This window comes from Trichomycterus rosablanca, chromosome 12 (assembly GCF_030014385.1).
Source record: "Trichomycterus rosablanca isolate fTriRos1 chromosome 12, fTriRos1.hap1, whole genome shotgun sequence".
Lineage (NCBI taxonomy): Eukaryota > Metazoa > Chordata > Actinopteri > Siluriformes > Trichomycteridae > Trichomycterus > Trichomycterus rosablanca.
In genome coordinates, this window is record NC_085999.1 from 11937625 (window position 1) to 11965194 (window position 27570).

The window sequence follows — 27570 nt, forward strand, 5'->3', positions numbered from 1 at the left end:
TCAGTGAGCAATTTATTCTGATCCTGACCAGGGTAAATCTAGAGCCTAATGTGGAACTGCTGAGCAGAGGTGGTACACCATTCATATCATGCCACTAGAATTCATGTCCAAACCTGGTGGGTGCCTTAGAACTACTAAATTAATAATATTGCAGTTTTTATTAATCTATTTAGCCTTTTTTTACTGGTTAAAGTCACAGTGGGTCTGAACCTATTCTAAAATTACATCCTTCCGCTAACTCTCTCTCTTGCTCTTACTCAATCAATAACACATTTATTCTTTCCCACCTTGGATGAATAATTTTAGAACAGGTAATTAATCCATGCAAGCTTTTAAAAAGGTAATAGGAAATTAATAAAGTGAAGCCTAAAATACATAAGATGGACATAAAATTTCATGACAAATAGCAGCAGGAGGTGAGGATCAAATCTTCATCTATGAAATGGTGTGGTATTAACGTTGATACTTGATACGCTGATACAAACATAAAATAAACAAAGCAGATGAACCATCTAATTAAAAGACAGAATAAGGGGTGGCACTGTCGCCTCACAGCAACGTTTGATCCACAGGTGGGGCAGTCTGGTCCTTTCTGTGTGGAGTTTGCATGTTCTTTCCGTGTCTGTGTGGGTTTTCTCCGGGAGCTCTGGTTTCCTCCCACAATCCAAAGACATGCAAGTGAGGTGAATTGGAGACACAAAATTGTCCTTGACTGTGTTTGACATTTAACTTGTGAACTGATGAGTAACTACCGTTTCTGTCATGAATGTAACCAAAGTGTAAAACATGACGTTAAAATCCTAATAAATGAATAAAAGACAGAATACACCGATCAGCCATAACATTAAAACCACCTCCTTATTTTTACACTCAAACTTCTTACCGCTCCACTTACCATATAGAAGCGCTTTGTAGTTCTACAATTACTGACTGTAGTCCATCGGTTTCTCTGCATGCTTTTTTAACCTGCCTTCACCATGTTCTTCAATGGTCAGGACCACCACAGAGTAGGTATTATTTAGGTGGTGGATGATTCTCAGCACTGCAGTGACACTGACATGGTGGTGGTGTATTAGTGTGTGTTGTGCTGGTATGAGTGGATCAGACACAGCAGCGCTGCTGGAGTTTTTAAATACCGTGTCCACTCACTGTCTACTCTATTAGACACTCCTACCTAGTTGGTCCACCTTGTAGATGTAAAGTCAGAGAAGATCGCTCATCTATTGCTGCTGTTTGAGTTGGTCATCTTCTAGACCTTCATCAGTGGTCACAGGATGCTGCCCATGGGGCAATGTTGGCTGGATATGTTTTTGGTTGGTGGACTATTCTCAGTCCAGCAGTGACAGTGAGGTGTTTAAAAACTCCAGTAGTGCTGCTGTGTCTGATCCACTCATACCAGCACAACACTAACACACCACCACCATGTCAGTGTCACTGCAGTGCTGAGAATGATCCATCACCCAAATAATACCTGCTCTGTGGTGGTCCTGGGTGGGTCCTGACCATTGAAGAATAGAGTAAAAGGAGGTTAAAAAAGTATGTAGAGAAACAAATGGACTACAGTCAGTAATTGTAGAACTACAAAGTGCTTTTATATGGTAATTGAAGCTGATAAAATGGACAGTGAGTGTAGAAACAAGGAGGTGGTTTTAATGTTATGGCTGATCGGTGTAGCATTAAGTTTACATTTTAAATCTGCTTCCTTGTAACATAAATTAACTGTGGGTTCAAACCCAAACTATTCTACCTTATAAATCATGGCCTTAATACACTTTGGATGTAGATTACTACACAATATGTAGTACCTAGTATTTGGTTTGTGACTAAACAAGGGTGTTGTTTTGTGTTCCATCTAATGCTTGGTGAACATTTTCCTTGGGATGAATAAAGTATCTATAAAGTCTAACATAAAATTAAGATAAAATTTAACTTTAATAATTTCTTTGATGTCAACCATGAAATGGACAAATGAAATAAATGTAACATTTTGTGAAAACACAATGTTCTGTTTATAGAATTCAATTTGTTTTTATGCCCTACTTCTCCCCTGTTGATTTATGATCACCAGTGACCCTTCAAGATTAACACCTGCTCATTGGACATATCCATGGGACCTCTCCAAGCAATTTTACACCAGTCTTTTACAAAACAAAACAGGGCAGCATGGTGGCTCAGCGGGTAGCAATGTTGCCTCACAGCAAGAAGGTCCTGGGTTTAATTGCCAGGTGGAGCGGTTAGGGTCCTTTCTGTGTGGAGTTTGCATGTTCTCACTGTGTCTGCATGGGTTTTCTCTGGGAGCTCGGGGTTTCCTCTGTGAGTTAAGTGAACTGGAGACACAAAATTAACTGTGTCGATATTTGACAATAAACTTGAACTGATGAATCATGTAAACCTGTAACTACCTGTCCTGTCACGAATGTAACCAAAGTGTAAAACAAATGTAATAAAATACCTAATAAGTTCAAATATGGCCATCACTCTGTCTAAGTATATTAATGGTGTATGGATTTGCTTAGGTAGGAGCTCACTGCTTAGTCACTATGTACCATTCTGTTTTTTCTTTTTTTTTTCCAAGCACCAGGGTGAAACGTCAGGGGAGACGACCCTGCCACACCAGGGGAGCACCTGCTTGGTTACCAAGGAAACAGCAGGTGTGACCAGGGGAGAGAGGTAGACGTAAGAGTAGGAGGTAGGGCGACTCAAAGATCTTTGTCTCCTGAGATTCTTGCAAAACATGAAGGTGTGGGATGTGAGTGAACTGCAAATGTGCTGACAGCATCAGTGGTGGAAACATCAAAGCTGGACCACCAAACCAAAAGAACAGTAACCACTCAGCCTGCATTAAAATACAAACCATAAAATGTTAATGATGTGACAGTGGTGCTGCTGCTGATCCTAATGATACCATATATTTCCATAAAAATGTGATTATAATAGGCTTCTTATAAATGCCAGTAAGTTTTTTGCCAGAAAGCAAGACTCTAATACTACACTAGGTGTACAATTATATGTATTTGAAAACTAGTAATTCATTTTTATAACTTTATCTTAATCAGGGTAGCAGTGGGTCGAGAGCCAATCAAGAATTTACATTAGACAGAGCAGTACAACACTTGCTTACTTACTTACTCCATCACTCACTATTCACTCACACACTAATTTGTATGATTGTATATAAACTATAATTATGATTTTATATACACCGATCAGCCATAACATTAAAACCACCTCCTTGTTTCTACACTCACTGTCCATTTTATCAGCTCCACTTACCATACAGAAGCACTTTGAAGTTCTACAATTACTGACTGTAGTCCATCTGTTTCTCTACTTTGTTAGCCCTCTTTCATGCTATTCTTTAATTTTCAGGACCACCACAGAGTAGGTATTATTTAGGTGATGGATCATTCTTAGCATTGCAGTGACACTGACATGGACATGGTTAGTGTGTGTTGTGCTGGTATGAGTGGATCAGACACAGCAGCGTTGCTGGAGTTTTCAAATAACGTTTTCACTCACTGTCCACTCTGTTAGACGCTCCTACCTAGTTGGTCCACCTTGTATATGTAAAGTCAGGGACTATTGCTCATCTATTGCTGCTGTTTGAGTTGGTCATCTTCTAGACCATCAGTGGTCACAGGACGCTGCCCATGGCGCGCTGTTGGCTGAATATTTTTGGTTGGTGGACTGTTCTCAGTACAGCAGTGACAGTGAGGTGTTTAAAAACTCCAGCAGCGCTGCTGTGTCTTATCCACTCATACCAGCACAACACACAACCACCACCATGTCAGTGTCACTGCAGTCCTGAGAATGACCCACCACCCAAATAATACCTATGCTGTAGTGGTCCTGGGAAAGTCCTGACCATTAAAGAACAGCATGAAAGGGTGCTAACAAAGTATGCAGAGAAACAGATGGACTACAGTCAGTAATTGTAGAACTACAAAGTGCTTCTATATGGTAAGTGGAGCTGATAAAATGGACAATGTGTGTAGAAACAAGGAGGTGGTTTTAATGTTATATAATGTTATTATAAACTTGAAATTAAATAGTACAGGGTATAAAAACTGCAACCCTATTTCTGGAAGAAGTTGGAAAGTTTAGTAAAATGCAATAAAAAAGAAGAATCTGTGATTTGTTAATTCTCTGGATTTCCAATGTTTTACTGATCAGCTTTAATGAGGTTTGTAAATATAGTCACATTTACATTTAACGCCTGAAGCATATTCCAAAAAAGTAACCTAACACAAACTAACCTTAGCAACCTAACCTAACCCTACCTGACCCTGCAGTGTTAAAAGTGGAACCCAGACTGGGTTGGTCTATATTTGATCACATAATTGACCTAAATTGGGCTATTTTTAACCCAGCAGTTTTAGAGTAAAGGGGCAATTTAGAGTAGCCAGACTAAATACTGGCATGTTTTGGCAAGTCGTATGAAACCCATTAACACAGACAGAATATGCAAAGACTACACAGACAGAAACCTGAGACTAGGATCAAGCCTAGAGTCGAGCTTGCTAATTTGTAGCACTAATACTTGTTGATGTTTTATTGTACCGCCCTTATAACAGTTCGTGTCACTTTGACTTTTTGCACATTTTATTGTGTTGTGGGTTTAATAATAATTCAATCTACACTTAATCACCCATAATGACAAAGTGAAAACAAAAAAAAGGCCAAATACAAGAACTGAAATCTAACTTCTAGTCCCAAAAGAATTCATACCCTTTATTTAGTATTTTGTAGAAACCCTTTGGCAGCAATGACAGCTGCAAGTCTTTTGATTATGCCTCTCTAAAGATTTAATGTGGCTTAATGCTTTGGTCATCCAATCTGACACAGCTTGAAAGGATTTGCCATGAAGAATGGGATAAACTACCCAAATCCAGGTGTGCAAAGCTTGTAAAGATGTATCCAAGAAGACTTGCAGCTGTAGTTGCTCAAAGAAGCTTCTACAAAATATTAAACTAAAGATCTATAGATCTAGGCCGCTCTGGTGGCGCAGCGGTAAAAACACATGCTGGAACCAGAGCTGGGATCTCGAATACATCATATCGAATCTCAGCTCTGCCTGCCGGCTAAGGCTGAGCGGCCACATGAACAACGATTGGCCTGTTGTTCAGATATGGGCGGGACTAAGCCGGATGGGGTCAGTTTTGGAAGCTTCTTCCTCTTAAAGCTTCTTAGAGCAGTCCAAAAAAGGCTTTTTATCATTGCTTTATCCTGGTCAGGGTCGTGTCATGTCTAGTTTGGCCACCCCCAAGCATCATCCCCTATACATCAGAGTAGATGCCCAGCCAGACTGCAGCACCACTGTGATTCTAACCCAGGTCTCAGTGGTGGTGGGCTTGCGTAGTGTGCCACATGAGTGCATTAAAAAATGAATCTTCAAATCTGCCTGCACTGCATTGGTTTCTAATATTTTGTGGTGTGAAACGTTAAAATAAATCTTGTGTTCTAACCCAAAATGTGGCTGGTTTCACGGCACCTATCCAAAAAGGGGGAAATCAGATGGTGCTAAATCCAGACTATAAGCTTACTCAGTTTCTCAGACATGACCAATTACTACTCCTCCCTCCCTCACCATTTCCACAAAAATATAAAAGTGCGGAAACCTATATAAATGTTTTAACTTGTAAACTATACACATTTACATTAGTTACACTACTACTCTATTTTTTAAAATCTGCCTGTTTCTAAAGAATACTCAGGGATTTAAACCTTTGTGCACTTTTATTGTTGCCTGCTATGGGGCATACACAAACCAACAGGAATACATTACTGCCCTAATACCAAAACTGGGATCACACAGCTGGTCCACTTAATGAGATTTAGAATAAACACACACCAGCTCTAATCGGAGCACTATCAGATTAGTTTTTCAATTCAGATTCATTGATGAGTTACTTATCTACAGTTAATCCTTTCCTTCTGTTGAGGAAGGTAGTTCCATTTGAAATAAGGTTGTGCTGTGTACATATTTGCAGGACTTTAAATAAAATACTAGCATTGAATTTCACAAAATTAAATGATCAAACTTTATCTAGCAATTATTGTTGGTAATTAGTAAGCAAATTGAAGATATTGTTTACTAAAGTAAGCTATTAGTAGTACAGCATTATACACATTTTTGTTTGCATTTTATAATTCCATCTAACTGGAACACTGTAAGGATTTATAACATTGTTCTGGTGTAAATGTAAATGTAACAGTACAGTCAAACAAACTACACCTGACACATGCATAAAAGCCCTTAAAATGAAGCAGGAAAAGCCAGAATCCATTACGCAGCTATATTTAGCATTGATAACGCATGTTGAGTAATGGAAGTGAGTGCAGGATTCATTATGAAACACATTATGATTTAATCAAACTGCACAAAATGATATTCATTATTCTTTGACAAAAGGCTCATTTATTTCTGCTGTCATGTTGGCTGGTAGGCACATGGTCTAATTGCTACTATTGGATTGGTGCAGAACTTCCACAGTGCAGCTCGAACTCCGGCTTCAGGTGAAATTCCAGCTAATTATGTTAATGGTTTCTGTCTGACTTTGTTCATCTTCAGCAGAAGGTTTTAAAGTACAGTGCTCGGAACCACAAACTTTAATCCCCACACACAAATAGTAACATTATCACTGGTGCTGCATCTGCTACTACTCACGTTCATGTTAGTTACTCTCAAAAGTATTCATACCCTTTAATTCAATACTGTGTAGAAACCTTTTGGCAGCAATTACAGCTGCAAGTCTTCTTAGATGCATCTCTACAAGCTTTTCACAGCTGGATTTGGGTGGTTTATCACATTCTTCATGACAGACCTTCTCAATCAGATTGGATGTGGAGCATCTGTGAGTTGGCTGGGCCACTCAGGGATATTCAGAGACTTAGATTATGCTTTGGTTATTGTCATGTTGTGGGTAAACTGGCACCCCAGTCATAGTTCGCATGCACTCTGGAGAAGGCTGTCTTCAAGGATGTTTCTGTTTTTGGCTGTATTCATCTGTCCCTAAATTCTCTTTTTCCTTGCCACTGAGAAGCACCCATATAACATGATGTGGCCTTATTTTTCCTGCCAAGTAGTGACTTCAGTCATGCCACACTGTCATAAAGGCCTGATATGTGGAGTGCTGCAGAGATGGCTGTCTGTCCAATGGGCTACATTTGCAGCATTTAGCAGATACTTAAATCCAAAACAACTTGCAATTACAATTACAACTGAATACAATTCAAGGTGAATACAACTGAGGGTTAAGGGGCCTTGCTCAGGGCCCAACAGTGGAAACTTGGCTGTTGGGGGCTTGTATTGGCAAACTTCTGATTACTAGTCCATTACCTTACTGCTGAGCTACCACTGCCCCTTCAAAAGTTACTGAGGTAAAAAATTCAATTTAACATCCCAAAGACTGGAAAAGTTTTGAGTTAGTAAAAGAGGGGTTCAGTTCTTTACTGGAAGAGTAATAAAACCATCGTCAGGTTGCTACCATTTCTAAAATTTCAAAAACAAAAGTTCATAAGAACAAGGTAAGACAGGCAGACAGCAAAAATAACTACCCACTGACTGAGATGACTGCCAACTTTTTGACTCGATAACCATAGGATGACATCAAGTGACCTCAAGAATAACAAATGGCAGCTGGGTTAAAATGCATGGTGAGGACAGTTCAAAACAGGCTCCAAAAGGCCAGACTGAAGTTGTGCAAAGCTAAAACAGCTCCTCACTGAATCAACAACAAGAAGCAAAGACGATCCAGACCGAGGTTTTCAAAAGATCAAAAGAATTAGATTGTGGCTTATGCCCATCAGCAACAGGCCTTCCAGGAGAGGGCACTGACTGGCAGTAAGTGGAGCCACTCTTAGTGGCAGTCTACCACACTTTGATCTCCACATATGCTCACACTGTCTCATGCTGACACTGTTATGGATAGAAATAACATGTACAGTTTTATACCTTTTATAAATAAAATTTACATTTAGACTTTTTTCAGACTACTTATAAACATCCAAATCATCAAAAAAATATGAAATAGAACCTAAGTGCAAAAGAAATAGATTAATCAATTCAGAAAGTTGAAATTAATGAAGTAATAATGGATAAAGACTGGGTTCTAAGGTGTATCCTAACAATTAGGAGGATTTATGTTTAGTTTTTTGTGGTGTTTGTGTTTTTTGCTTCATTTTGTTCTAGGACTTTAATTGGTATAGAACAATTTCTGGTATAGAACAATTTCCACAGTACCGCAGCAAAAAGGGCCTGGGTTTAATTTCCCGGCCAGGTGGCAGGGGCTCTTTCTGTGTGGAGTTTGCATGTTCTCCCTGTGTCTGCTTGGCTTTACTCAGGGTGCTCTAGTTTCCACTCACAAGTCCAAAAACATGTCGTCAGGCCAGTTGGAGTCTGACTACATGTGTGTCCGCCTCATGTTAGACTGGCCTGTCCAGGGTGTTTCCTGCCTTTTACCCAAAGATTCCATCCCACTGCAACCCTGACCAGGATAAAATGGTGGTAAAACAGAGAATGAATGAGTGAATGAATTTCTTAATGTAAAAGATAAACATATAGTAGAAGGGATCCTTTAAGTTTTAAACTGTTCTTTACACTGAATCACAATCTTTAAGGTAGGTTAGGTTCAGTAAAGCCTATAAACTAACTTAAAATAAAATGATTATATTAAAGCAGTGTCAGTAATTTATACAATGGCATGAGTGAGTGGACAAGTTTGTCGATAGCTACTATTTACCAAGCTAAAAAACATTATGCATGTGGCATCTATGACAAAACTTAGCTAGCATTTGATAACAATTAGTTTATTAAGCGTTTACAAACCATTTAATTAAACTGAGCCTTAAAAAGTTTTTCTTTTGTTAGATTTTAATTTACATTGCCATAAGAACAGTAATAACAGTACCAGTAATGTTAACAGTGTCATTGTATTTACTGAGACTGTAGTATGCTATGCTACTGTGATGTTAGGCACTATTTTAGGGCAATGAAAAAAAGCTAATTTATATAGTACAAATGTAAAGGATTGAATGTATGTATATGTGAAAAAAGCTTAGTGACAATTTAAAGCAATTGTGGAAGAAGAATGGAGTTAATGATATGTTAGTAAAAATGTGTTTAAATGCTTCAAACGGCAGATTTTCCACTAGATTCAAGTGACTGCTGTATTTTCATTTAAAAATGTCATATGGAAGAGACCTGTTGCTTTAAGTTCTCCAATAACAGTTTTCTACACGATGCTATAAATCATAATCACTAATGAACTCCTGTAACTACTATCAATTCAGAACCTGAGCATTAGCCAAACCGAAGCTGTGTTCTGCAGCTGACACCACTTAATAGGGAAGTGCCCAAAGCATGTGGAAAAGAGCTGAGACTGGGCGAGACGGAGACGGATTAGAGAATGCTTGTCCAACTAGCTTCTCCATAGGGAGGAAAGGCCACACATCTACTGCACTTGAGAGCAAGAACCATTTCAATTACATCCTGTGGCAGCGGTCCAGTGCCACCTGTGTGTGTAAGTGGGCCATTAGGGTCAGCATACTGTGGTCTGGTCTGTTTGGGTATGTGTGCTGGCCTTAAGGCTGGCAGCTTTCGTACAGAAGCCTACATTATTCGGCCTACCCGCAGAAGCAGAATGTGATTAGCACAGAGCCACGGTCTGCAGAAGCTTGTCTCATTCTGATGCACACTTAGAAAAGTAAATAGGATTTAAAGAATAATAAATTAGGTCATCCATAAGCACTCTTTTTCTTCACACTCGTTCCCTGCAGGCCGAAAGCTAAATGTGAGAACAGTTCAACCTACTATTTTATGTTAATCTGGACTCTGGCTAGCTACACAGACTTTGTGAATAGGAAACACATGTCCTGTATCGTATAGGCGGCACAAATTGCTCTTTCATTCGGAGAACATTGGTTCCCTGAGAAAATGCAGGCAGAGTCAGGCCTTAGAATAATAGTTGAAGGGCCTCTCTTGCCCTCAGACACTTAATGGAACCCAAGTCACCTTGGGCCCCGTTGCTCATACACACCGGAGGAGCTGTGGAATCATTTACACACTGTACTGGCTCACCTGACCCATGGTGCCTCAGAGCTACATATCACAGGTGTTGAAGCAAGCCCTTATTTACCATACAAACGCAGCCTTGTGTACCTGTTCTTGCTATAAGTTCAGTACATGAGTAGAAATGTAACTCTTCACAGTAGTGAAATGACCATGAATGACAAGGTCGGCACCTGATGTTGGAACACACCTTCAACACAGCTTATTAATTCATTTATTTATTCATTAATTTGTTCATTCATTCTTTGTTTTACCACTGCTTTATCCAATTCAGGGTTGTACTGGAGCTAATTTACTGGGAGAAAGTTGGGAAACACCCCAGATATGTCTCTTTAACCCCATTGTGGATAATTCCTCTACACCATGAATTAGAACATAATATTTTACAATATTGGGTGATCTAGCTGCCCACATTATTTTGTTAGTAATTACTCACTCACTTTCTTAACTGCTTATCCAATTAGGGTTGCGGTAAGCCTATCCCAGCTTTTCAATGGGCGCAAGACACACAGTAACACCCTGGACGGGGTGCCAGTCCATCGCAGGGCAGACACACATACACACACATTCACCTATAGGACAATTCAGTGTCTCCAATTAACCTGACTGCATGTTTTTGGACTGTGGGAGGAAACCGGAGCTCCCAAAGGAAACCCACGCAGACACGGGGAGAACATGCAAACTCTGCACAGAAAGGACCCGGACCACCCAGCCTGAGGATCGAACCCAGGAGGTGCTGTGAGGCGACAGTGCTACCCACCGAGCCACCGTGCTGCCCTAGTAATTACTGTATTTAAAAAATTCTTCAAGCCTGTGTGTATTTTTTTTTACCCTGACCTTGAATACAAATCCTTACACTTGCCCATTTTTTCTGCTTCTACCACATCAGCTTTGAGGATAATATGTTCATTTGATTCCTAATATATCCCACCCACTAACAGGTGCCGTGATGAAGAGATGATCAGTGTTATTCACTTCACCCGTCAGTGGTCATAATGTTATGCCTCATCGGTGTAATGCTTTTGTTTACAAGTGCTATTAAACTTGTAGATGTTTTTACAGTCATCAAGCCCTATAAATCTGTAGTCTGTTGCCCTAAGCAAAAACAAACACAATCGCATTAAATGGCCACTGATTTACTCCTGAACAATAAGTGACTGTAGTATTGATTAAATGGTATAATGAAAATGGTAAAGGGTATAATGAACAGTATATTGTTTGAAATTATTGTTAATATTTGTAGTACTATTACAATAAGTTGTCATTAATAGAAAGCAGACTAAAGGTCTAGTGTAAAACTGTAGTGAACTAGTGAAGTGTCTTTAACCTTGTCCCCCAAACCATGGTCACTTTGACTGGCCTACAACTATACAACACCATATACAAAGGGGTTTGGTGCAATGTGTGTTGTGACACTTTCACATCAACACTATTACAATTATCTACAATTCAAGCCACTGTAGCACCTCTGTTGGTCCGTACAAGACTTCATAGCCTTCAGCAACTCTGGCATCAACGAGTCTTAGTGGTCTCCTCGGGTCACCATAAGTGGGTGCTCGCCACGGCTGCCTGTGTGCATCCCTTGCTGTTTCTGAGATACTTTCATCCAGTCATCTTGACCCTTATGAAAGTCAGTTCTTTATGCCGGCCCATATCTGCAGCATTCAACACGTGATACAAGTACGTCAAGATCTTTTAATATAAAACCCTGTAGTCACACCAACTCTTTGCGAATAAGATTGAATGCTACTGTGATAAACAATTGTAAACAATTAAAGGAAATGGCTTCAAAAGCCTATTCATTTTTGTCTAGTTTCCATTAAGAGAGCAATAGTTTAATCTGACAGGGATATTTACTTTTAAAGTCAGTCACTGCAATAATGCATGCTGATACACTGTCCACTTCTGCTCATAATTCACAATCATTGAAACCTGAGCTTTTATGCCAGAAGTCACCAATCTTAAGTAGGAGTGCTTACTCCCTAGAAAGCAATGTGTTTGAGTCAGGCTCGGGGGTGTCTCGCTTGTCTATAGGAATGCTTTATGAACAGGCTTTAAAAGTTATTGTGTTAGATACTTCGATTTGCCAGGCACTCGTCTATTACTAACAATCATTGTCTACATGGTCAACATTCCCAGATGTGTTTCTTTAATTAAATCTATGGATTGGTTTAATTGTTTCATTTACTGGCTGAGCTCTTTGTTATTTATCTTGCACATGCAGCAGCAACAGTTCAATTCACTCTCTGTAATTGAATGTTCCCTGGCAAATACTCATACTTCAGTGCTTGTGATTGTTGCAGTCAGCTCTTCTTCTGTGCTTATTTAATTACTGCAGTGTTTGTCTAATACATTTAAGCATAAATCTTTTTAACAATAAATCCTCTGAGCACAAAAATATTTATTCACAGCAGCATTTTAAAGCCGCTTGTTTGTTTAATTTCTTATTTATTTATTTGTTTAAAAGAAGAATTTGCCACCAATATACACCGATCAGGCATAACATTATGACCACCTCCTTGTTTCTACACTCACTGTCCATGTTATCAGCTCCACTTACCATACAGAAGCACTTGGTAGTTCTACAGGACCACTTCAGAGTAGGTATTATTTGGGTGGTGGATCATTCTCAGCACTGCAGTGTGTTGTGCTGGTATGAGTGGATAAAACACAGCGCTGCTGGAGTTTTTAAACACCTCACTGTCACTGTCACTGGTGGACTGAGAATAATCGTGATGAGCAATCGTCTCTGACTTTACATCTACAAGGTGGACCAACTAGGTAGGAGTGTCTAATAGAGTGGACAGTGAGTGGACACGGTACTTAAAAACTCCATTAGCACTGCTGTGTCTGATCCACTCATACCAGCACAACACACACTAACACACCACCACCATGTCAGTGTCACTGCAGTGCTAAAAATGATCCACCACCTAAATAATACCTGCTCTGTAGTGGTCCTGTGGGGGTCCTGACCATTGAAGAACAGCATGAAAGCAGGCTAAAAAAAAGCATGCAGAGAAACAGATGGACTACAGTCAGTAATTGTAGAACTACAAAGTGCTTCTATATGGTAAGTGGAGCTGATAACATGGACAGTGAGTGTAGAAACCAGGAGGTGGTTTTAATGTTATGGCTGATTGGTGTATATGGATCAGTATATATATATATATACAGTATATCAGTATGTATATACTGTATATATATATATATATATATATATATATATATATATATATATATATATATATATATATATATTAGGGCTGTCGAAGTTAACGCGATAATAACGCATTAACGCGATTTCAATTTAACGCGATTAAAAATAATAGTGCCGTTAACGCAAATTCTAGTTAATGTTGAGACTTGACTGGTAGAACTACAACGCTCGGTTACATTATGTTAACATTATGTTAAAACAAACGTTTTAATGTCGGACTTGCCACCGTTTTTCATTTGCGGTTTGTTAGCATAATGTAACCGAGCGTTGTAGTGATGCACTTATAAAGAAATAAATACACGCTATATTCACAAGTTGTCGGGAGCAGAACACTTTTATGAACTTATTCTGTTAAGGTACCAAATACCGGAAAGCTGAGTCAAGCACGTTAGTCCATGCGCTATGGAAGCCCCAAAGGGTCAAAACACACTCACTTCGTGTAGAAACGGCCATCAAACCATTGTCACAATACAACCACAGAAAAGTCTGTTACAATAACTACGCCTTATCCCACCTAAAGCACTGCTGATCTACAATGTTTGCTGATGGAGAAATTCTAAACTACAATCTGACATTTACTGCCTAGTATGTGAGTGAATAAAACTCCCTTACAGTTTTCTCTTGTCCCAGCAGTTTTTAACATCAGTACATTTAGCATAAAATGTGTTCACCATTTTAATTGTAACATTTCACATAAAAATCCTTGTTTTCTATAACATTTACACAGATTTTTTTTAATGCGATTAATCGCGATTAACTATATGAAATTCTGAGATTAATCGCGATTAAAAATTTTAATCGTTTGACAGCCCTAATATATATATATATATATATATATATATATATATATATATATATATATATATATATATATATATATATATATATATATATACAACCCCTGGCAAAAATTATGGAATCACCACTCTTGGAAGATGTTCTTTCAATTGTTTAATTTTGTAGAAAAAAAAGAAATCACAGACATGCCACAAAACTATCATTTCTCAAACTGTCAACCCTCTGGCATTAAGAAACAATAAAAAAAGAAACAAACATAATAGTTGTGGTCAGTCACAATTGCTTTTTTTTAGATCAAGTAGAGGAAAAAAATATGGAATCACTCAAATCTGAGGAAAAAATTATGGAATCATTAGAAAACACTGCACCATCATTACTTTGTTGCACCACCTCTGGCTTTTATAATGGTTTAAACTCTATGAGGCATGGAGTTAACTAATGACAAACAGTATTCTTCATCAATCTGCCTTCAACTGTCTCTTGCTGTTGCCAGATCAGCTTTGCAGGTTGGAACCTTGTCATTGACCATTTTCTTCAATTTCCACCAGAGATTTTCAAATGGATTGAGATCCGGACTATTTGCAGGCCATGCCATTGACATTATATGTTTTCTTGAAGGAAAGTTTTCACGTCCTTTGCCCTATGGCAAGATGCATTATCATCTTGAAAAATGAAGTCATCATCACCAAACATCCTTTCAACTGATGGAATAAGAAAAGCGTCCAAAATTTCAATGTGGACTTTGGCATTTATTGAAGACCATCTCCCCTGTGCCTTTACCCGACATGCAGGCCCATATCATCAACAACTGTGGAAATTAACATGTTTTCTTTAGGCAGTTATCTTCATAAATTTCATTGGACAGACACCAAACAAAAGTTCCAGCATCATCACCTTGCCCAATGCAGATTCGCGATTCATCACTGAAGATCACTTTTATCCAGTCACCCACAGTCCACGATTGCTTTTCTTTAGCCTACTTTAACCTTGTTCTTTTCTTTTTAGGTGTTAATGGTGGCTTTTGTTTGGCTTTTCTGTATGTAAATCCCATTTCTTTTAGGTGATTTCTTACAGTTCAGTCACAGACATTGACTCCACTTTCCGGCCACTTGTTTCTCATTTGTTTTGTTGTGCATTTTCTGTTTTCAAGACATATTGCTTTGTTTTCTATCTTGATGCTTTGATGTCTTACTTGGTCTACCAGTATGCTTCCCTTTTACAACCTTCCCATTTTGTTTGTACTTGGTCCAGATTTTAAACACAGCTTACTGGGAACAACCAACATCTTTTGCGACATTCCACAATGATTTATCTTCTTGAAGGAGTTTTATAATCCTCTCATTTGTTTCAACTGACATATCTTGTGTTGGAACCATGATTCATGACAATCTGCTTTGTGCAACAGCTCTCCGAGGTGTGAGCACTCTTTTTAAACTGAAGAATAATTAGCAAATCTAATCTGCTGCAGATGTTTTGTTTTTAAACTGCAAATTACAGAGTGATTCCATAATTTTTTCCTCAGATTTGAGTGATTCCATATTTTTTTCCTCTACTTGATCTAAAAAAAGCAATTGTGACTGACCACAACTATTATATTTGTTTCTTTTTTTTATTGTTTCTTAATGCCAGAAGGTTGACATTTTGAAAAATGATAGTTTTGTGGCATGTCTGATTTCTTTTTTTTCTACAAAATTAAACAATTGACAGAACATCTTCCAAGAGTGGTGATTCCATAATTTTTGCCAGGGGTTGTATATATAAAAATCGTCTTCTCTTAAATTTAACATATGTAAAACTTGGAATATTCAACTTCAGACAGTATTCTTCTGTAACAGGAGTGAATAAGCAATGGGTGAAAAAATTTGACATAATTATGAAAACCATAGAGGAGGGAAAACTACTCAACATATGCAACCCATTTTCAAACTATGAAATTCATGATATGGGAAATGAACAGCTTAGCTTATTTTCCCCATAAATTCAACAAAATTGCTGGACTTACTAATTGGATAGTACTTCACCCATAATGCCATCCAGCGCTATTTGATGTTTTCATTTTTTTCACAGGGAAACACAGCAAGGCATGAGGGAGAATATGTGTGTTCAGCTCCAGCTGTGCTAAGTAGACAGAGCTATAAGAGGGGTCAAGAGCAGTCATACCAAAACTTTTCATCATGATTTATATCAGTATATACTGTATGTACTGTATGTGTGTGTTTATTATATATGTATGTGTGTGTTTATTATATACAGTATATATATATACTCACACACACAATATTACCAAAAGTATTCGCTCGTCTGCCTTCTCACACATATTAACTTGAGTGACGTCCCATTCTTAATCCATAGGGTTTAATATGATGTCGGCTACCCTTTGCAGCTATAACAGCTTCAACTTTTCTGGGAAGGCTTTCCACAATGTTTAGGAGTGTGTTTATGGGATTTTTTACCATTCCCCCAGAAGCGCATTTGTGAGGTCAGACACTGATGTTGGACGAGAAGGCCTGGCTCTCAGTATCCGCTCTAATTCATCCCAAAGATGTTCTATCGGGTTGAGGTCAGGACTCTGTGCAGGCCAGTCAAGTTCTTCCACACCAAACTCGCTCATCCATGTCTTTATGGACCTTGTCATGCTGGAACAGGAGGAGGGAGTTGGGAGCATGAAATTGTCCAAAATCTCTTGGTATGCTAAAGCATTAAGAGTTCCTTTCACTGGAACTAAGGGGCCGAGCCCAACTCCTGAAAAACAACCCCACACCATTTTCAGCATTTAGCAGACGCTTTTATCCGAAGCGACTTACAGTGCAGTGACAGTATATTGTCTAAGCAATTGAAGGTTAAGGGCCTTGCTCAAGGGCCCCAGCAGTGGCAACCTGGCAGTGGTGGGGCTTGAACCAGCAACCTTTGGAGTACTAGTCCAGTAACTTAACTGCTAGGCCACAACTGTCCCACCAAACTTTACACTTGGCACAATGCAGTCAGACAGGTACGGTTCTCCTGGCAACTGCCAAACCCAGACTCTTCCATCAGATTGGCAGACAGAGAATCGTGATTCGTCACTCCATAGAACAAGTCTCCACTGCTCTAGAGTCCAGTGTTTTACACCACTGCATCCGATGCTTTGCATTGCACTTGCTGATGTAAATATATATAAATATATGATATATTTCATACATTTATTACATATTATTCAGATTTATTTCATGTCACTCACCAGCTGAACGCCCTGAGCAAAACTATACATATTTTTTCACTAAAAACAGACCAATGCTAAGCTTTAAAACAAGATCCATTTTGTATTTCTTGTAAATGTATTTGTTATAACATTGTTAAGGGCCTTGCTCAAGGGCCAAATAGTGGCAACCTGGCAGTGGTGGGGTTTGAACCAGCAACCTTCTGCTTACTAGACCAGTACCTTAATCGCTAGGCTGCAACTGCCCTTTAACTCTACTGTATAATAACTGTATAACTGTACTCTATTTTACATGAAAACAATAGAGAATGAGAAAATGCCTTTATTTGTCATTGTGTACAGTACAGGTGTACAGTACAATGAAATTCTTTCTTCTCATATCCCAGCTTGTTTGGAAGCTGGGGTCAGAACGCAGGGTTAGCCATAATGGCACCCCTACAGCAGAGTTGCTCAAGAGCACCACAGTGGTTGCATGACAGAGCTGGAATTCAAACTCTCAACCTTTCAGTTGATAGCCCAAAGCCCTACCCACTAGGCTACCACTGTCCCTGTCCCAACAGGCTTCTTATGTTCTGATAAAGACTTAGTAGACTCTGTTTAGATCTGGATCTGTTTTAAATTGATCTATTTTAAGGGTCTTAATAGCAAGGGTTTAGAAAAAATCCCAGTGACAAAAAGGACACATGCATGATGTCTTTTTTAACAAATGCATACTGTTGTTGAACTTAAAGTAAATAAGAAAATACTTTTAAAGGAAGAGGTTTAATATTGGTGATGCAGGTCTTGGGGAGCCTTATTACCAGTAACTAACTGCTTGATGGTCACTGATGGTCAAGTAATTCTCCCTAATAAACACCAGTGCAGTCACCTTAAGCTTCCATTTCTAAAGCTCTTAAAAGATCCTTGAGCCTGGTGAGTTTTCCCATGATAAGATGGGGCCAAGGCAGGATGCAGAGGGTCAATGTGGGGCTGCTCCACAGGGTTGGACCCAACCAAAGCCTTTTACAAACAGAAGCCTGAACGCTATTAGAGATGCAAATCCAGGCTCTGTGTAAGAATTGTTTCAGGGGATCTCACAGGTTCCTTTGTGTCTCTAAACAAATTTCACCAACCTGTTTAAACTGCTGCCATTGTGCTCACTTCTTCTTTGATTTTCCTCCCTGCCAGTATCAGACAAAAAGCTCTCATGAACAACTTTGTTACAGCAGTAAGTAAGAAGTACACATACACTGCACAGTTCTGTGAAACAAACTGCAGAATTTACATCCTATAAATAAAACACACCTAAATATATTCTATGCTGCCAATTCTTATTTAAAAAGGCAGATTTTTTTGCTTTAGCATGTTTAATTAAAGGCGTTTCTTGTGGTTATTTAGCATGCGCACAAAGACCCCGCTAGCTGACCTACAAAATGGTGTCAAGACTGGCTATTATTTGTGTAATGAAAAGAGAGGAGGTCTTTGAAGGGGGTGAGGAGTTCAATGGGCTCAGTAGTCAGAGGCCAAGGTAGTTGTGGTGGGACACGTCTCTATTCAGCTGCGTAGATCAGCTCAGAGCCAAGAACTGGCCAGTGGCCTGAAGCTCTGTAGTCTAAACAGGCCAGGACCAAGACCTCAATAAGAAAGAGATCAAAGCCTGCTAAGCTTTTACTGCTGTAATGAGAAACACTCGCAAACAGATTATTAAACACTAGTGCAGGTAAATTTATTTACAAGATACACAGATCAGCCATAACATTAAAACCACCTCCTTGTGCATTGTCTGTAACTTGTACATTTCTTGTATACTGGATTGATACTAGAGAGATACCATCAGCCAGAACCAAATTCCTTGTGTGTATCCACATACTTGGCCAATAAATCTGATTTTGTTTCTATACTCACTGTCCATTTTATCAGCTCCACTTAGCATATAGGAGCACTTTGTAGCTCTACAACTACTGACTGTAGTCCATCTGTTTCTCTGCATGCTTTGTTAGCCCCTTTTCATGCTGTTCTTCAAAGGCCAGGACTCTCCCAAGACCACTACATAGTAGGTATTAATTGGGTGGTGGATCATTCTCAGCACCACAGTGACACTGACATGGTGGTGGTGTGTTAGTGTGTGTTGTGAGAATAGTCCACCAACCAAAAATATCCAGCCAACAGCACCACATAGGCAGCGGCCTGTGATCACTGATGAAGGTCTAGAAGATGACCAACTCAAACAGCAGCAATAGATGAGCGATCATCTCTGATTTTACATCTACAAGGTGGACCAACTAGGTAGGAGTGTCTAACAGAGTGGACAGTGAGTGGACACAGTATTTAAAAACTTCAGCAGCGCTGCTGTGCCTTATACCAGCACAGCACACACTAACACACCACCACCATGTCATTGTCACTGCAGTGCTAAGAATGATCCACCATCTAAATAATACTTGCTCTGTGGTGGTCCTGTGAGGGTCCTGACCACTTAAGAACAGCATGAAAGCAGGCTAAAAAGGTATGTAGAAAAACAGATGGACTACAGTCAGTAATTGTAGAACTACAAAGTGCTTCTATATGGTAAGTGGAGCTGATAAAATGTTATGGCTGATCTGTGATTTGTTTTCATTTTAATGAACAAAGGTATAAATAAACTAATTAAGAATTTGTTGTCTGCAACACATTTTTAAAAAGTTGGGACAGGGCAAAATAAGATGTTCATAGAATATTTACGTGACACCACTGGGGAAAACCAACCTCTTTACTAAGCACTTAAGCTGAGAACTAACATGCACTTTCTAATCTTCTATAGCATCTTAAAAATATTCTACCTATTCCTTTGTTCTAACAGGGTTTGGACTGTTGTTTATTCAAACTAGAGTAGGGAACTGTTTACTGTGGAAGCACTTCTGTAAGTCATTCTGGATAAGAGTGTTAACTAAATGCTAAAAATTTAAATGCAGGTGGTTGAATTGGTAACAGGTAACAGCACTGTTGAAAAGGCATGACCTTTAAGCCCTCAGATATCATTGCGTGGGAAACTGGCATGCTGCTTTAAAAAAAAAAAAGCAGTGAGCTCTGGAGTACATAACACTCTCAGGGTTTAAGCTCATCCCAGACCAAAAGATAATAGAAATGTGTGATGTGGTCACATGAGCCCATGTTTCAGCTTGTTTTCAGGAAAAAGAAACGTTGCGGTCTTTGTGTCAATCTAGTGTTATGTTATTAATAAAAGGTGCAAAAGCCAACGTGTTTCTTGGTATGATGATGCATCAGTGCAAGCATGGGTGGCTTGCATATGTGTGAAGTTGCATATGTGTGAAGTGTTTATTGGGATAAGCTACAAAACAGAACTCAGGAACTACAATGATATAAATGTTTACATTTCACCTCTACATAAACTATTTCCGCTGTTACTTGATTTTAAATAAATAAGTTCCTCCTATGTATGTGAGGGTTTCCTCCGGGAGCTCGGTTTTTCTCCCACAATCCAAAGACGTGCAAGTGAGGTGAGGTGAAGATACAAAACTGTCCATGACTGTGTTTGACATTAAACTTGTGAACTGATGAACCTTGTGTAATGAGTAACTACCGTCTCTGCTATGAATGTAACCAAAGTGTGTAAACATGACGTTAAAAGCCTAATAAATTAAATAATAATAAAAAAATGTATTTCTTTTTTTCATTAATAATTCTTAATAAGCCATTGTGCTGAAATGTGAAATTCCTCTTCAGCTTCTTAGCAGAGGCCTGAATGTTTTGTTAAAATTAACTGATATTTGGAGCTGTTCATAATCCCCTCTATTTTAAATAAAGCCCCAGTTTTAGCAAAGGAAGACGCATGCTTTACTGTGGGTATGATGTTCTTTTGGTGATCATCAGACCATAACACATTTTTCCACATGCTTTTGGCAGACCTGATGTAGCTTTTGGCAAAATGCTGGGATGCTTGGATGTTTTTCTTGACACCCTACCCTACAGCCCAAACATATAAAGGATACGGCAGACTGTTACATGTAGTACACAACCTGTACTTGCCAGAAATTCATGCAGTTCTTGAGTGCCTTCCAGCCTCGTCCTTTTATTAAATTTATCAATGGAGGGATAAAATAGTTCTTGATAATGTCATTGCTGTGGCATATTTTATCCACTTGTTTGTGGCATATTTTATCCACTAAACCCCGCACTGCACTGCACTGCCCACCCCCCCCCCCCCCCCCTGACAAAAGCCATTCTGGTTTTTATAGTTTATTACAGTTGATTGATATTACTTTTGGATTGATATTTACTTTTGTGTAAGAGTAAGTTTTTGTTTAATTGAATATTTTAACTAAAATTCAGGAACTCTGTCTGAAATCTGCCTGTAATAGAACAGCATGTTTACTGTCATGCACTGTCATTATTATTTTTAACCACTGTTAAAGACCTACTGCTTAGACCTTCTCTATTTGTGTAGTGTCAGTTTATAAATCTGGACATACACATTTTTTTCTCCATGTACTATATAATTTAGTCTGCATACATACATCATGGAACAAACACACATTTTGGATGGTTTTGTGGAATTCACTGTGCTGCTGTTTCTGTCCTCAGTGCTCATACAGAGAGGGTTTTCCTGTGGTTTAAGCTATATGGAGCTCCTGCTGCTTAGCTTTGTGTAAGCCAGCCATGTCGGTCATGATTCAATAATGACTGCTTGAGCACACATTGGGGCAGCTGAACAGTCACCCTGAGGCCCCTGCCCTAATCCAGCTAATGAATAAACACCTCAAACCCTGAATCTTGTTTTCCCTACTATCAATATAGTCTGAGGGTTTTAATAATTCATATTAGCTTTGTATTTTTTAAGGCATTATTTATGATATATCCAGCTTTGTGTTGTCCTACCTTTTGTTAAATTAAACCTGGGTCTTTCCCAGGAGAGCGGCTGGTTGTGCTGGACTAACCACTGTGCTCAGTCACACAGAGAGGTGATCAGGCATTTTCTAATCACTGGTCTGTGAACAAATCAACAGTCATGTGCATACGCCTTCATATAAATTGTGTTAGCACTAAAGCTTTTGCATAGATTTTTTATTATTATAGATTTACTTAGATTTGCTAGTTTCTGTTATAACACGCTTACATACTGCTGGTTTAAACTGGGCGGGTGTTGGTTTAATCCTTAAAATGTGCTGGTTTGCAGATCAGAGGGCAAACACATCATTTTCAAGTCTATTGTAATGTACCAGCGGTACATGATCTATGGTAAAATAGCTGGGAAGCTGGGAGGTAGTTGTTTACCCCACTGGTATTTAAAAGCTTGACTTAAAAGTAATGTGAATTACAACTAGAGACGACCTCATCTCCTGAATCACCCACATATGCCTAATAAATTCTTCTTTTTCTATCATACCCTTAACAGCTATTTTTCTATTAATAGAAAATGCCATTGAACCTGATTTAACTGACTTGTGATACCAACATCAGTTTGTTACTTATAATATGGACATATTGATCCTGATAGAAACTACTCCCATCAAAGGAAATGTTTCATGATTTGATTAGGTGATAATTTACATTGTATTGATTTATTTTGAGCTAAAACAGTGTTTGCGAAATGCTCCCAACATCATCTGCACTTATTTCTTCATGGTTCTTTACTGAATTGTGCTTAATTTGTATTGTTCTTGCTATTATTACTCGAAGTATTACTGGGATTCAGTAGATTTGCAGCATCTAGTTAGTGTTTCATCTCTGTTCTGCTGTAATCAACTCTGGGAATTAATCCTACTGATTGCCCTCACAGGGCTTCTCACAGACCAGGAGCACCAGAGCCTTTGCTCATTTGCTTTCTGTAACTAGTGGGTCTCAGGGGATTCTACTGTCTCTGCCTCAATAACAGACAAACAGCTAGACTACAGACCCCTGAATCATACTGGGGTAATCAACTTTGCAGATGGATCATTTGAAAAACAAACAAACATGACAACAGGCCCAACAATATATATATATTTATTTATGTATACATAAAGTTTATACACAAAATACCAGCTTTAAGCAGATCTGCAGCTAACTCAATGTTTTTACATCAATCTGTGTAAACTCTACAGATTAGGGTATGTAAAAAAAAATTCCAGGATGAGAGCCGTTTCTGACATAGTTAAACCAGCCTGTCTGGCACCAACAGTAAAATCATGGCTAAATTCACTTAAATCCCATTTCTTCCTCATTCTAATGTTTAATGAAAACATAAACTGAAGCTGCTGACCAGTTGTATGATTATATGCATTTCAAATGTACAAGTGCAGGTGTTTCTAAATGTGGTAGGTAAAATGGATCCAAAAAGTACTCAGACCCTTGATGCTTTTATCCAAAACGACTTACAGTGTACAGTCTAAGCTGAGGGTTAAGGGTTTTGCTCAAAGGCCCAACAGTGGCAACCTGGCAGTGGTGGGGTTTGAACCAGCAACCTTATGCTCTAGTCCAGTACTTTAACCTCTAGGCTACAGCTCATAACTATTTAATGTGTTATGAATGACTTTAAATGTATATAATTGAATTTTTTATGCATCATTCTACAATGATACAATAAAAAATTCTGATGTGGCACTATAAATTGTGGCCAGGCACAACAAATTCCCAATAAATACTATAAAAACCTTTATACTTAGTCATTGTCAATTAAATCCGCAACACAGTCACTGAATATGGATAATTTCTAAATCCACTTTGTTTTTTCAATTGTTCTTTCACTTGTGGCATGTTAAGCTTATTTTATTAGGATTCTTTTTCTGTTTACACTCAAAAACTCTAAATCACAGTCTGCTGTGTCTTTAAATATTAAATCTTTTGCAAATATTTTAAAGCCGTCTGAAAGGTAGGTTACCTTAGTTAAACTTAAAGCAGTTCATCCGAGTTCCATTGAACCCAGTAGCCCGCTGGTTTGGCTAATAAAGATGGCTCTTAAAGCAGAAAACACTCCCTGCTATTGTGAGCCTTAAGTTCCCACTGAGGTTGTGCCAGATTGGAGTTCCGAACTCTACTTGACAACGTGGTATAAAATCCTATTTGCTTTGTATCTGTCTGTGCATTCCTCAAGCCTGTGAGTCCTGGGCTTACCAGCCAGCCCTGTGCCATCCCATCTTCATCACATCTCACATTTCACACAGACTTTTCTCACTTTTTTCAGTGGGTTTGCAAACACTTTCATACTCTCACCACCCATCGTCCTTAATCAACACTCCATCGCTCCTAAGTTCACAGGAGCTCAAAGAAAAAATACAGGAGTGAGACATCACATGTTGATGGCTGCATTCTGTATTGCTGGGTAAGTGCTTTAACCTGAATGAGAGGGATTTGTGGGCTTCTTTGAGCAGACTTTGATATACATATCCATGCTAAGCAGCACTCCTGTACCACACACATGCAGACAAACATGCTGGCTCTCTTCCCATTAGGAAGCGCCCTTGAACTTTTGGCTTGTAGTAACGTGTTAGTGAGAGAATCAAAATCTCCTCTCACAAAAATGTCTCACATTTTCCCTCCCATGGAGTCCTTAAAAATATGGAGTATACCCTGGCATGCTTTTCATTTACACTTTTTGGTCTGGGGAAAACACAGTGGGTGTGAAAAGGGGGAAATTGAATGGCACGAGGAAGGCTTTTAACACAGCAAACATCAATCCATTTTCCTCATAAACACACTGGCATTATTATTTTTTACATTATTTATTTTAGGGGTATTTTACAGCTGCATGAGAACAGTTTGTGAACCCAGGACTAACCTGATTTTCAGTCTTAGTAAGTGAATAACACAAAAAAGAACAGTACTTTTCATGTACAAACCCCATTCACAGAAAAAATTGGGACATTTTGTAAATTGTAAATAAATGTATGTGTATTTGTTCACTTTAGAATCTTTGGTTAACTGACAAAAGCAGAAAGAAAAGATGTCCAATGTTTTCAATAATCAACTTCATTGTATTTTGTAAATATAAGCACATTTACAACTTGATGCCTACAAAACACTCAAAAATGTTGGGACAGAGGCAAAAAAGTAAAAAATTATAGAATATTCAAGTTACAGTGTTTTAAAACATTACACAATACACAGGCGAACAGGTAAGGAACTTATAACTGGGTATAAAATGAGGATCCACCAAGGGATCAGTCTATATAAGCAGTGACGGGTTGTGGTTGACGACTTTAAGCCAAACTTCACAAAACACCACACAGACTGTTATTAGTGAAATGGGCATGGGTGGCTTACAAATGTGCGAAGATACCATTAACACAGGTTAGGTGTATATTGGGATTTTAGAGAGACACATGCTGTCATCAAGGCAACGTTTTTTCTTTAGCAAAATAATGCCAGGCCGATCAACCCTAACATTAAAACCATATAGAAGCACTTTGTGTCTGATCCACTCCAGACCATACCATAATTTCATATGATCCATACCAGCACAACACACACTAACACACCACCACCATGTCAGTGTCACTGCAGTGCTGAGAATCATGCTGCTCTGTGGTGGTCCTGACCATTGAAGAACAGGGTGAAAGCAGGCTAAAAAGGTATGTAGAGAAACAGATGGACTACAGTCAGTAATTGTAGAACTACAAAGTGCTTCTACATGGTAAGTGGAGCTGAAAAAAATGGACAGTGAGTGTAGAAACAAGAAGGTGGTTTTAATGTTATGGCTGATCAGTGTATATTGCATGCACTATAACACTGACTTCATAGAATAGTAATGGTGAGAATCAAAGAACAGCAACCTCAGACTGTGGAGCAGCTAAAGTCAAGCAATAATTAAGTAAATTTCACTTGTAAAACTTTAATTAGTGCCATCAATTCCCTAATCATTAGAAAAGTCTCATTAATAAAAAAGGTAATGCATGACAGGGGTAAACACGCCTCTGTCCCAGCTTTTTTGGTGTGTGTTGAAGGCATTAAATTCTAAGTGTGTTTATATATACAAAATACACCATGAAAAACTGGAAATCTGGATACTTAATGAATCACAGATTCTTCTTCTTCTTGTGATTCTCATCACAAACTCCGTTCACTTTACCGCTGAGAAACAGTTTGTTTGACAGCAGGTAAGCAACACGCACTTCCGGTGTTATTGTCCCTACCTTTTCCGTCAGAAATGTGCGGCCGAGAAGTGCAAAACAAATTTACATTTTAGAAAACAAAATTACATATGCCGAAAACAAATTTACAAGTACTGAAACACTTTTACATATGCCAAAACATATTTACAAACACTGGGTACCCAAGCACTTGTAAATTTGTTTTTGCTTTCATTGTAAATGTTGTTTTTGTTTTTTTGTAATTTTGTTTTCTGAAATGTAAATTTGTTTTGCACTTCTCGGCCACCGTATAATAGAGATGCTGTGGCAAGTCCAGTTATGATCTACAGTTCTCCACTATACTGTGAAGTTTGAATTACACATACAGACAATAAAGGTTTTAATAATTACTAAATAGAGACAGAAGATTTTTCAGTTTGATTATTTAAAGGATTCAATAGATAAGAACAATACAATAGTTTATTTTAGACAGAATGCATTAATCTTTTTTATGGCATCCTTGACGATCAGACCATTTGGTAGAGAATTAATGTGGACTGTTAAATTTAATGATGTGGTAAATGGCAAAAGGTTGTAAATGAATCAGAACTTTATTAGCAATTTATTATAGTATTTATTAGGGATTCATGCTTAGTGGGAAAAAAAAAACTATAATGTTCTATATTTCTACTGTTTCTACCCAGTAGCATCAGATACATGTAACATACACCAATCAGCCATCACATTAAAACCACCTCCTTGATTCTAAACTCACTGTCCATTTTGTCAGCTCTACGTACCATATAGAAGCACTTTGTAGTTCTACAATTACTGAATGTAGTCTCTCTGCACACTTTGTTAGCCCCCTTTCATGCTGTTCTTCAGTGGTCAGGACTCTCCCAGGACCACCACAAAGCAGGTATTATTTAGGAGGTGGATCATTTACAGCACTGCAGTGACAATGACATGGTGGTGGTGTGTTAGTGTGTGTTGTGCTGGTATGAGTGGATCAAACACAGCAGCGCTGATGGAGTTTTTAAATCCCGTGTCCACTCACTGTCCACTCTATTAGACACTCCTATCTAGTTGATCCACCTTGTAGATGTAAAGTCAGAGACGATCGCTCATCTATTGCTGCTGTTTGAGTTGGTCATCTTCTAGACCTTCATCAGTGGTCACAGAACGCTGCCCACGGGGCGCTGTTGGCTGGATATTTTTGGTTGCTGGATTATTTTCAGTCCAGCAGGGACAGTGAGGTGTTTAA